The following is an 11,850-nucleotide window of genomic DNA, read 5'->3' as shown; positions in this document are numbered from 1 at the left end:
ACAAACAGGCCTAACTTTTGATCTACGTCCTGACAAGGGTCCCATGTGGAATATAGAACAGAGCTCAGGGTCTGCAGTAGCGAGATCGACAAACAGCCTAATTTTTCACCTGAGCTGTTAGTTTTTTTGCTACAGCACTATCGTTGGACATAGCCAGTCATTGAAGGATGGTGGGCTGTGACAGTGTCCACATACTCAATCCTGAGACAACAGTGTGGGACTACCATGATATCCCAATCAAATTAGCAAGTCTCATTGTAATATACACACACTGACACATTAATTTTTAAATAAACTTTTCATTCTTTACATATTATGAACAGCTAATCATCCATATAGAATATATATTGTTATATTCAACAATGTTTTGCCTTTTAATGTTTGTTGTTGTACGTATTGTAAATCAAGTCCCAGGCAGATTTCTCTTCCTCCACTATGTTTGTGGAGATCTTTGTGTATGGGTTGGAGCTTTCCATGCTCAGGGTGGACTCTTTGGACTGGGGGCAAAGATATCTGCCTATAATTGCAAACAGGAAATTACATACAAGAAGTATGCCTTTTTTTAGCAATCCCTTCACCTGAAAAGAATTCTCCTTCATCATGCTGCTACCTTGGTCACAAAATCCCTCAACATGTCTGAGGAACATGAAGAGATGGCCCCAGCTTTACTGATGAAGAACTAGAGATTATTTGTGTTGGCTCATCTAACGCTATACTTTATGGGGCCCTGACATCCAGCTGATTAATGTAGTGTGGGCCCAGATGTGGGGGAGACTTCCCCACATTACAGTGCAATGGATGACCACATCCTCAGAGGGGAAAACGTGCAGCCAATACTAGGAGGACCTCTGGTGTTGTATGTGCCCTAAGAAAAACCATATGTTCGGAGCATCCTCCCGGTTACATACGTGGCAGCCCCAAATAACACCCCTGCTCAGGAGGCCCCTTGAAAGAGCGTGGCCAACTCTCTGTGCTAAGGTGGAGGCATTTGAGCAGCCGAAAGGTATTGTGCCTAATATGGAGCTGATAGCATAACGGAATCAATGTTTTGAAAATGTCACCCTGTCATGTCTCCTGTGTACTGGGTTTTGTTTAGGTCCATCTTATCTGTACAATATGTTGTCCTGTCAAATTAATTGATTGACAGATGTATATTGTTTATTTAAAAAAATTAAATGTGTAAAGTTTAGTAGGAATATGTTTGCAAAATGGAAGTTTAGGTAATGAGAGAAGAATGCTATTATTTGGAATTTTTTAAAGAAACATTATCACATGGTAGTTTCATTTTCTATTGCTCTTTGTTTAATCTGTCCATTTTACATGATGCTATAAGCAGATATTACACATTGGACATCACACGTCTCTGGGTTATTTTAATTATGTGATAAACAAGGGGGTTGTCATTAATTGCTCAAGAAACAATGAACAAATACAATAGTAAATCATCATATGCACAGAAAATAGCCATTGGTTCACTACTCATCCCTTAGTACTTTTTGACCATTTACCCATATCTAAGGTCCTATTTGTGTACATAAGTGGATGCGTGGCTGACATTGCACAGTTCATTCTTGCTGCCCCACATGCGATGGTGTTGTTTTGCTATGTCTACCAAGATGAATGATACAGTTGTAGTGTGATCTCACATGTCCATAGCCCTTATCCAACCATACACCAAACTCAACAGGCAATAATGTTACTCTAAAACGTCCGTCCTACGCAACAGGCTAGGGGGACTCAAGGCTTAGCTGGAAGGGCTAATATGACCTAATTTTACCATGCACATTGTGGGCCCAGATGTAATATTTTCAAGTTAGACCTGATGCTGTTTCCACTCTTATACATTAATAAATGTTAAATTTGGAAGGCGTAATAACGTAATTAAATACTAAAGGGAAGTAGAATGCTTAACAACCCAAGCCTTTATCATATTTAATGTAAATATCTTCTCCATAAGTAATAGTGTGTTAATATGGTTTTAAACATGTGCACTCATCATTTCTTTTTTTTGACTCCATTTGTTTTCAGCACACAGTGCTGGCAAAGCAAGAGAAGCACAGGACCTGGGACAAAGATCAACAAAGTCTTTGGCTCCTAAGCTGTCACAAGCCATTACTACCACCAGTGAGGGGATGGAATCAAGCACCACCAGAGAGAGTGCACACGCCTGGAGATTTATACACTCTGCTGCAAAAAATCTTTGGCAGAGGCTGTTGAGACCACTGAAGGTGGATAGAACTTAACTTCATGTGGAGGTAGAAAATGGGGCTTCCCAGCCCTGAAGAAGAGCTTAGGATGGTGGCTCAGGTGCAGACCACAGCATCTTCACTTCAGAGGACCCCATACCAACGAGGCCTCTAGGTATACTGTCTGGTATAACTCATTCTCCTGCAAGTGCTTTCTAGGAAGATCAGCGGCCAATTGTGCATTTGCCCCAGACACCCCTGATCCCTTACTTTTGAACCCAAGCACGCCACTCTGAATATGTTACAATGGCTTCTTTCAAAGAAGCCATGAGAGAGATAGTTACTGGCAAGTTAAAGCACTCTTGTGATATGAAGGAATTAAATGGTCAAATAGGTGCGATAAGTGAGACGCTAGATGACAATCATAAATACCTATGGGGCATATTACCAAGGGCAAGTATCGCCGCTTTCTCGGCGAATTGTGCCGAGAAAGCGGCGATACTGGTAGAGCCCTATTAACAAGGGCATTTTAAAGCCTGCCCCAAGCCCACTTTGCATGTCGGCGATAAACATCGCTAATGACATGCAAAGTGGGCGTTCCCACGTCCAACCACATGAAAAATGTGGTTGGAGGTGGGAACACCCTATTATCAAGGAAGGCGATGGGAGGAAAAGACCTGCGATAAGCTCATTTATCGCAGGTCTCCCAACGCCTGCTCTGACCAGGCGTTAGGCATTGATAACATGGGGGTGTGGATCATAAAGCTGAATCCACCCCCCATATTATCAAGGCCCACATTAGCGCATGAAAACAACGTTTGTTTTCATGCGCTAATGTGCCATATCGCCGGATTTCTATTCGCCTGCCTGATGCGCATTGATAATTGCGTGCTAAAAAGGCGATGAAATCCGGCGATAGCCGGCGATACAGGAATGTGCGTTGCACGTTTTCCAACGCACTCCTCGGTAATATGCCCCTATGTCCCCTCATAATCCCTTGATGGTAGGTATAATGCCTTGCCGGCATTCCCATCCTACCCCACCCAACCTACTGTCATTTCACTCAGTTTGTCCCTCAGAATTACATCCCTCCTTACCACATTTTATCTATTTGCCTAAGAGTTGTTCAGTTATACACATACAAACCTGTCTGCATCTGAAAGGAACTTTCATGATGCGTTGCAATCAAAGCCAGAGGATGGCCAGGAACCTTTGTTACCAATCAAGGACCCCGATTCAGTCACTTCAGTTGGATTGGTGGAGTGACTTTACCTATTATTTGGGCATTTGAGTGCTCTAACTTTTACTTAGGACATTGATACTTTGATTTTGAACTTTTTAGAGTTGACTTTTATTATTATTTTCAAATGTTACACTATCTTAACCATGAAGTTCTCAACGTATTTTTATTGTCTGCCCATCCCTATCCAAATTCATAGTTTCTAACTGAAAAACTACTATAATGTACTATTTTATTTATGTTGCCCTTTTCCCAGGACTGATCCAAAAATCCATCAAAAAAAGTGTATTGTTTAAAAAACGATGTCGCTAAATACAACCAATAACAATGACATATAGAATATCTTTATTGAGTAAGGAGCTGTGCATATTATTGTATGCAATTGTAGTGTGATATGACAACTGATACGGATCATGTAGCACAATGCATTCAATCATAACATTTCAACAAGCATTTTACATACTTATACATACATGTAAACATAAACAAGTGGATGTTTAGTACAACTGTGATTTTTTTTAAGGTTATCACAAGAAAAACGTTAATATCTTATGATGTGTGGATAGTTTTAGAATTTTAAGTTGAAAATATGTGCATGAGGTAATGAGGTGCTCTCTGTTAAGATCAGGGGGATGATGTCCATGTCCCTGAGCAGTTGTCCATATTTCCAAACTGGGCCTATCAAAGGTTAAAGTAGTTGCTGTCAAGGTTGAGGAGTTGGGTTTGTGTGTGGTGCAAGTGGATTGTTGTAAGGGCTTTTGGGTGGTGTATGTTGATTGTTGTGATGGTTTGTGGATTGTACAACTGGCATTTTGTCAGGGCTTGTAGGTGGTATGGGCCTGACTGGTTGTTATTATGCCTTGGTGCTGAATATACTTTGACCCTGCAGATGGACATGGGCACTTGTTTCGTATGAAGTGTATTATCTGTGTGGATAAGGCATGTTAGATTGCATTCTATTCCCTCCATAAGCCATGATGTTTCTATAGAACTTTGATAAATCTTGGAAACAGTTAACACTGTTCTCCAAGGCACAGGCCATCCTCTCATTAAAACAAATGAGTGAATTCTGGTAGACCACATTGTTACGGAAGCCCACCCATAACACAAATTTCTCCCCTCACAGATAACTGCTGCTGAAAAATCATATCTTCACAGAGGGCATGATTTGTCCATGCTAAGCTCCTCGCACGGCAGGCCATCTGACATGGCTAGTAGGTTATCAATCATAAAGAGGTTTGGCGTTTGGGAGAAGTAGGGGGTGAGAATGTTAAATGGGAAAGAGCTCTTCCTCTCCAGGTTTTTCCTCTCCTTCAGATGACTGAGGGAATACTGGGGTTGCATTTACATTAAAGGAGTGTGAATGGAACATGAACTAAGATACCCGTTGGTTGAGGGCTGTGTGGAGGGGAACCCTTCTTATCTGCAACAAGCATCTGTGACTGCTTAGATAGTGGATGGAAACATGCAATCATCAGGAAAGTCCTTGGAGGAACAGTGCTGGTTGGGCATGAGTTTGAATTTGAGGATGCATCTATAGTTGATCCAACAATGTCCTCCTTCAGCCGGTTGCATTCACCAGGATTTCAGCTTGAAGGAGAAGAGGATTTTCTTCTGGGATTGCTCTATAGCATCCACATGTGCATGGTGAAGCATGCTTGTCACATTCTCTGTCACTGGTACCTGCAAATGGATGATGAAATAAATTGCAAATTAGACAATAAAGATTGTATAAAGGCCATGGTCAGACATGTTTCACATTACCTGTCAGTAATCAGTCACACTGGAACATTGTCACAGGACAGACTACTAAACCATATGAAGTTAATATTTGACTAATACAAGGTCTTACACATGATGTAGGATTTCTCCTCACCTGCTACAAACACAGATGTTCACTTTGTGGATATGGACATCTTGATGTTTTCTGTTGAACTAGCATCCTTGAAGAATGTAGTGATAATGTGTTCCAGTTTCCAGCGAGTAAAGAGAATAGTATTGGTAAAATTGAACTATATAAGAATGAGGCAATATGGAACAGTTTTTTTATTGGCACAAATTATGCAGTTAGATGTGCACAAGAGATGTGCCACATTTCATTCCCAAGGACTAAAATCTCAAAGAGCATTGATTTTTAAGAAATATAAATAAATGTGAAATAGCAGTAAGAAAACATAAATGATCACATATGATAGTGGATGATAGATTGTCACTGACTTATTCGGCACACAGATGATATAGGGCCAAATTTCTTCTGCCAAGATGCCTCCTGGTGTCATTTGAGGTGGTGGTCGGAGTGTGGACATCGGGGGCTTTTATATCCTCCAGGGAAATTTGCTGAGTTTTGCCACCTCCACTGGGAGCGAGGAGTTTGTCACAAAACTCAGATTCTACCATGTGGCATAGTTTCCCCCTGCCGCCAACCCCTAATTGAAGACATCACGTTCCGATTGCCGTCAGTGGAAGGCACCATTAATGTTATTTTACATGTTATGGTAATGCAATGTTATGGCAGCAAGTATAGAGCTTATATAGCCTGAGAGCTGTACTCGTGGCCTTTAGCACTGGCCTGGGGAAGCACCTGCTATATAAATACAATTACAATTATTTACAATGTGACCCTGTCTGACCCCTAAGACTGGTGCCTCGGTGTGTATTTCATCCGACCTCGCATGCAGTGCTCAAGGTTGTCACTTGTATCCTCTTGCACTGCTCATCAAGCACTTAGAGGCCAGCTCCTCCTGTATGTTGCCCATCCACCTCTAGCGGGCCACAGGCTCTGGACGAGCTAATGTGAAACGACTTCCATGCCACCATTTCTAGCTAGGAAATGGCTTTGGACCCTCAAGTGTTGCGAAATATTAATCTGTGCAGCGCCTCGTGGGTAATGGTTGTGGAAATGACGTTTGTTGAGGTTGATGCTGTGCGTAGTGCTAGGCAGTGGTGCCGAAGTGTGTGGATCACAACCGAGAACAGACTGCACAATTCTGCACATTTCACTACACGCCACAAGCCACTCACTCACTGTTTATGTACACCTCCCTCGGCCCTAGATACCCAGATTGGCTGGCTGGGTGCCAGGTGCTGCATTCCTTCCCTTGGCAAGAGCAGGAGCCAGCGGGTAGAGGCCATAGACCACGGGCATCAAGCCCAGCAGAGGGGGAAGAGACAGGGGAAGGGCAGCTCACATCACAGCCAGGGCAGAGCAGACTGCGGGAGGGACCATCCGGCATCTTTCTCCCTCTGCATTCAAGGCACCCGCATGAGCTAAGCAGCATCCATAGTTCTGGCAAGTGAGGAGAGCCTCCGCCGGCCCAGAATCACCTGAGGGAATCTGAAGTAAGGTCACTGAGGAGCATGGGATGGGTGAGAAGTGTGACTGAATTTGGAGGTCTGAGCAGGCTCAGATATTCACGGGCCCTCAATAAGTCACATGTTTTGCAACATGCTCCAAAGCCACAGAGGCAGTCTGCTGTTAACTGCCAATCACAGTCATTTTACTCAAGATCCAAAAAAATAAAGGAGTGTACCCAATTACTCAGTCAAAACGCCTCATCCACTAGGGCAGAGAAGAACTCTGCAGAATTCTATAGAGGTTTTATGCAACTCCACAGAATTCCATATAGTGCAACTCCGCGAACTTCGTCCACTCCTATATATATCATCAAGACAGATTCCTCTCCTTGATGGCATAAACCATGAGAAAGGTGTCATTATTATGCTGACATTGCAATGATGTGTCTGAGCATTAGATACTGTGACAATGGATATCTTAGTCAATGATTATGCGAAAGTGGATTGTTCGTTGGAGTGGATGGTAGTCCATCACAAGTAAGGATATTAATATTGTATAGTTTTAGCAATTTAATCCTGAGCTTAACCCTGGTAAGTTATGGCAAAGAGCAGACGGGCACAACTTAAGAAAATGTGTAAAGTATTTAGAAGTACCAAAATAGTTGAACAGTTGAAAACACAATACAGTAAAATGAAATGAGATATGAACTTTTAAATAAAAATAGTTCCAAAAAGTGCAAAGTGCCAACCGTAGGCAACTGGTCGTTCTAGACCAGGACAAGGGTGAGGTTCAAGGCTGACTGTGATGGATCATGAGTTGGATACATAAGTTGGATTTGTACCATTCGAGCAGTTACCTTCACAGTTAGAACATTTTAAAATGTTTTAATCCTCCGCAGGCCAAGGCTGCAGGCTGGATCCGTATATGGAATCTTTGACAATGGTTGAAAAAGGATGAGGTCTTGGCGAAGTTTCTGAAGAAGGAGGAAAAAGCTCTGTGGGGGAAGTCTGTATTCATATCCAGGAAGTTATTGACATTGATTGAATGCATTACGCCTGATGAAGATCCCTACCTTTGGACTTAGACTCTTTTCTAGAAGTCAGAGTTCCTCAACAGGGCAAAACAGCAGGCTGTAGCAGAAGAGGGTTCGAAGTCCCCGGATGCTGGTTGGTGCCAGACTGCTGAATTGGATTTTCTGCTCCAGAGCAGAATGTAATGGGAGCTGCAGTGTAGTCAGGCCCACAGGTGATAGATCCTCGGCAAATTGGCTGCAGGTTGGTCCCCGTCTCACGACGGGTGTCCGGGCATAAATTTAGCAAAATGTGTTTAAGTCCCAGGTGTCTAGTTTTAGGAGACTCCGACACTAGCCAATGGTTCCAGGACCTCAGGAACAGTGCTTAGGGGTCAGGACTCACTCCAACAGAAGCCACCAGAAGGTCCAGGGCAGGTCCAGTTGAAACTGGCCTCTTCCAGTAAAGAGGACTTCTTACACCTTTTGTGTCTCTGTAGCCTAACAGGAGGTCAGCCGACAGGCCCTTGGAGTCTACTTCTTTGTCCTGGGTATAAGTGGGAGCAGTTCCAGTCCTTAGGGGCTCCTTGCAGGCAAGGTAACAGGTGCAGTTATTCTTCTGTCTTCCACTGGTCCAAAAGGGTTCTGAAAAGGGTTCCCAGGGGTGCCACATTTATTGCTGTTACTAGCCTGTGGATGGGGGTGAATTATGTCCCTTCCCTAACCATTCCGGAAAACGTTCCCAGGGGTAACCATATCCACTTTGAAGCAGTTCTGTGTACCCTGGTGCACAAAATTCGACATTGCCCCCCTCTACCTAACTCCAGCATGACAGAAACCTTTTTTCCTATATACACAGCTCCTTGCCCAGCCTGGAGGTGTGGCCGAAGAAATGAGAAGCCGCTCCTCTGTGATCACTCGCAAGCGGTTCTGGGGCAGTTCATCTCCCACTCGGATTGGTGCCTGGCTGAGTAGACGGACAAAGGAGGGGGCATGCCTTGGTGTTAGCTACATCTGCCCATGACAGGGTAAGCCTCTTTTAAGGTAATTAATTTCCTGGGCACTACCTAGGTGGTAATCATGTCAGAGGAAAGAACACCTCCACACACCCAATGCCTTTGTTTTAGCTCTGGTGTCAAGTTTACACCTGAATAAAAGGCTATTCATCTCCAGGGTGACAGTTGGGAGCTCATGCAAATGGAATTTTAGAGGCTTTAGTCAGGTAAAGAATAACTTTGCAAAAGTACCTTCTGTAAAATATTTAGTACAAATCCAACTTCACCAACGGATTGGGCTTGTAATAAATATTTCAAAAGGTCCAAGAAAGAACTTTGCAGCTGTATCCTAAGTGGATACAACATTATTTAATTGTATTATATCTCACTGCTTTCCTGTGGAACAACTAACTCTGCTTCCGCTAAAACAGCTTTTAGGGCCTTGTCATTTTATGGGCATAGTTTGCATTAAACCTTTTAATGTCCTTCTTTTAAATGCCATGCACCCTGCCCTATTAGGCATTAAGGCCTACTTAGGGGTGACTTACTAATATTAAAAAACAGGGTTTGAGATGTTAAAAGGGGTTAATTTGACAGTCACTCTATTAATGGCATAATGTGTGCTGCAGTCTTGTATTGGCATTCAATTTACAGACTAGGGTGTCATAGGTAAGTCAGAAAGGAAACAGGGTATTCAGACAAATTTGAAAAAAGAATATTGCGATGCAGCAATATCGCGTTGGAAATATTATGATGCACAAATATCATGTGCAAAAGTATTGTTGACCAGAATATCAATTTTAAAGTAAGTATTAACAATGTTAAAAAATCTATGTTGGTAATATTGATGTTAAAAATATCTTTGTTGTTAATATCATTTACAAAAATATAGTGGTTTTTCATGCAAAAAAGAGGACTTTTCCTACAATGATTGATTTAAATGGGAACATGAGTAGATAAATGGATTGGTGACATGAGACATATACATGATTTTAAACATGAAATGGCCAGCCCATGTGTTGGAGCTGCAATAGAATCTTAAGTAGAGGTAATTTTAAGTAGTGAATGGTGGTGGATGGAAGAACAAAACAGGAAATTAAATTGAATTAAGAATAACGTGGATGAGCATATTTTAGAACCATTCCAAAGCCATGACAGTTAGAGTTGAGTAAATTGACTTAGCAAATTGAAACACGGGAATCATTTACACAGTCATGGTAAAAGAAGCAAGCAGCTTTAATGTAATGTTGCTCTGAGATTTACATTACTGTGACCTACCTTTAGGTTTTGTTGTAATGTATTTAGAGATATGCTTTATGTGTCGCCATGCATAGTTGCAAGTACTCCTGCTTCAGCTACTGTGATCAAAGTACTTGTAATAAGGACAGTACGAGAGAAAAGAGATTATTAGTAAAAGTTTACGCTGTAAAGGGTGTGTGTGTGTGTGTAAAGGCTGTGTACGAGGGTAGTGTATGTGATGTCTGGCTAACTGTGTAGAATGGAGGGAGAACACAGTGACATGAGTGTCTATAAGAGAATATGTTGGAATAGAGGAGTGTAGAATTCTTACCTGGTCTGACATTGGAGTTCTCAGGAACTGGAAGGCCACATAGCATGTAAGGGTGCATTGTGGAAAACACTTCCTTGATGGGAGTGAAATGGAGATGGAATACAATTCCACCTGCAGAGATAGTCTTTTCCTCCTGCCTCAGGTAGAATTCTCCTTCCCTCACCACCTCTCATCCTTTCATTTTTTAATGTCCCCCATGGTGTGTGCCTCCTTCCTCAATGCATTTACAGAATTTGTAACTTTCTGCCATATGCCTGCCTTCTCTTCTCCACTAAGATTGTAGGAAGGCAGACAATGTGGTTGCCTCTAATTATTTACTACAGAACATGTCTCCTTAACTCGGACGTTCCCCTATCACTTAAGTGCGGTTGGCTGAATACCGGAGTCTGGAGCTGGTGTGTGGTATTATGGCAATAAAGCAGTCCATGCTGAAGAAGGCAGAGCTAGGATGCGGGATGTATTTATGTGTTTGCTGGGTGAATATGTGTCAAGTGTGTGTGATTTAAATCAGATGTACACTACTTCTCTGTTCACTTCCATATTGAGATCTTCACCCCACTGGCAGAGATGTCTGCCCTGGTGGCGGTTATGTCTGTCCCGTGGTGATCTCTCCAAACAGGAGAATTGTAGAAATAGGAGTACAGGTTTACTATGGTCATAAATCCATTCTTATGAGATTCCACCCCTCATTTGTGGAGGCGGAGACTTGAATATCAATTTTTAAATGGAGGTTACCATTCAGACTTAGTGAATTCCATCCAAGCAGAAATCACCAAAATGTAGAGCATATCTCCACACATGGAGACAACCATACTGAAGCTTACCTTTGTGAATAGGGATCTAAAAGTATACAGTTACTGCTAAATTGAGTTGGCTGACTTGTTTAGGTGATGTACTTATATCAATGATATTTTGGTTTCGGCATAGTGGCTATAATAGTTTAGGTCCAATACTAGTGTGCTTTATTTTATGACACATCAAAATTAGATGAAAGACTCCTTTCTAGGGTATGGGTGCTGCTTCATGTTACTGGCTTTTGAAAGTCAAATGATCAACAAAAAGAGACTGACCTACATTATTTAACAGTGTGAAAAAACATTTGTTCCATTTCTTTCTATATGCCCCATGGTGCGGCATGTGCTGTGCTGTAATACCCAGAGTTAAGCAATGCTGCCTGTACTGAACAGGCTTCGTCAACAATAGGTACCTGCTGATGAGAGGGCACGCAGAGCAATATCACTTTGAAGGATTGATGTTCATGTGCTGCATTCTCTGCAATGAATGTTGAATAGGATAAAGGCAGCTGAGGCCTGAGACCACTATAATGGGCTAATTGAGAATACATTGAAATCTAAATAAAGATGTTATGTAATCCTATCTTGAGAGGACAAACCAGTGATTACAAGAACTTTGTGTGGGATGTTCTTCTGTGTAAGAGTTTTGAGAAAAAGGTGGAATGCACACCACTGTAAAACCAAAAATGTCAATAGATTTAACAAATGTTCCAAGGCAGAAGATTCCGGTGTGATAACCCGGTGCGTGTGCACCGGGCCCG

General features: G+C 42.2%; 1 long non-coding RNA gene across 1 annotated transcript in view; it reads right to left on the bottom strand.

Annotated features, from left to right (window-relative positions):
- Positions 1–3,754: 3,754 nt before the first annotated feature.
- LOC144819588 (uncharacterized) overlaps positions 3,755–11,850 on the bottom strand; it is a 180,315-nt gene continuing 172,219 nt past the window's right edge. The window contains exon 2 of the long non-coding RNA XR_013607471.1: positions 3,755–5,109. This is a non-coding gene — a long non-coding RNA (uncharacterized LOC144819588). The remainder of the gene's footprint in view (positions 5,110–11,850) is intronic.

This window comes from Lissotriton helveticus, chromosome 2_1 (genome assembly GCF_964261635.1).
Source record: "Lissotriton helveticus chromosome 2_1, aLisHel1.1, whole genome shotgun sequence".
In the NCBI taxonomy this organism is placed as follows: domain Eukaryota; kingdom Metazoa; phylum Chordata; class Amphibia; order Caudata; family Salamandridae; genus Lissotriton; species Lissotriton helveticus.
Note: the sequence above shows the minus strand (reverse complement) of the source record. Positions and strands in the feature narration are given on the sequence as shown.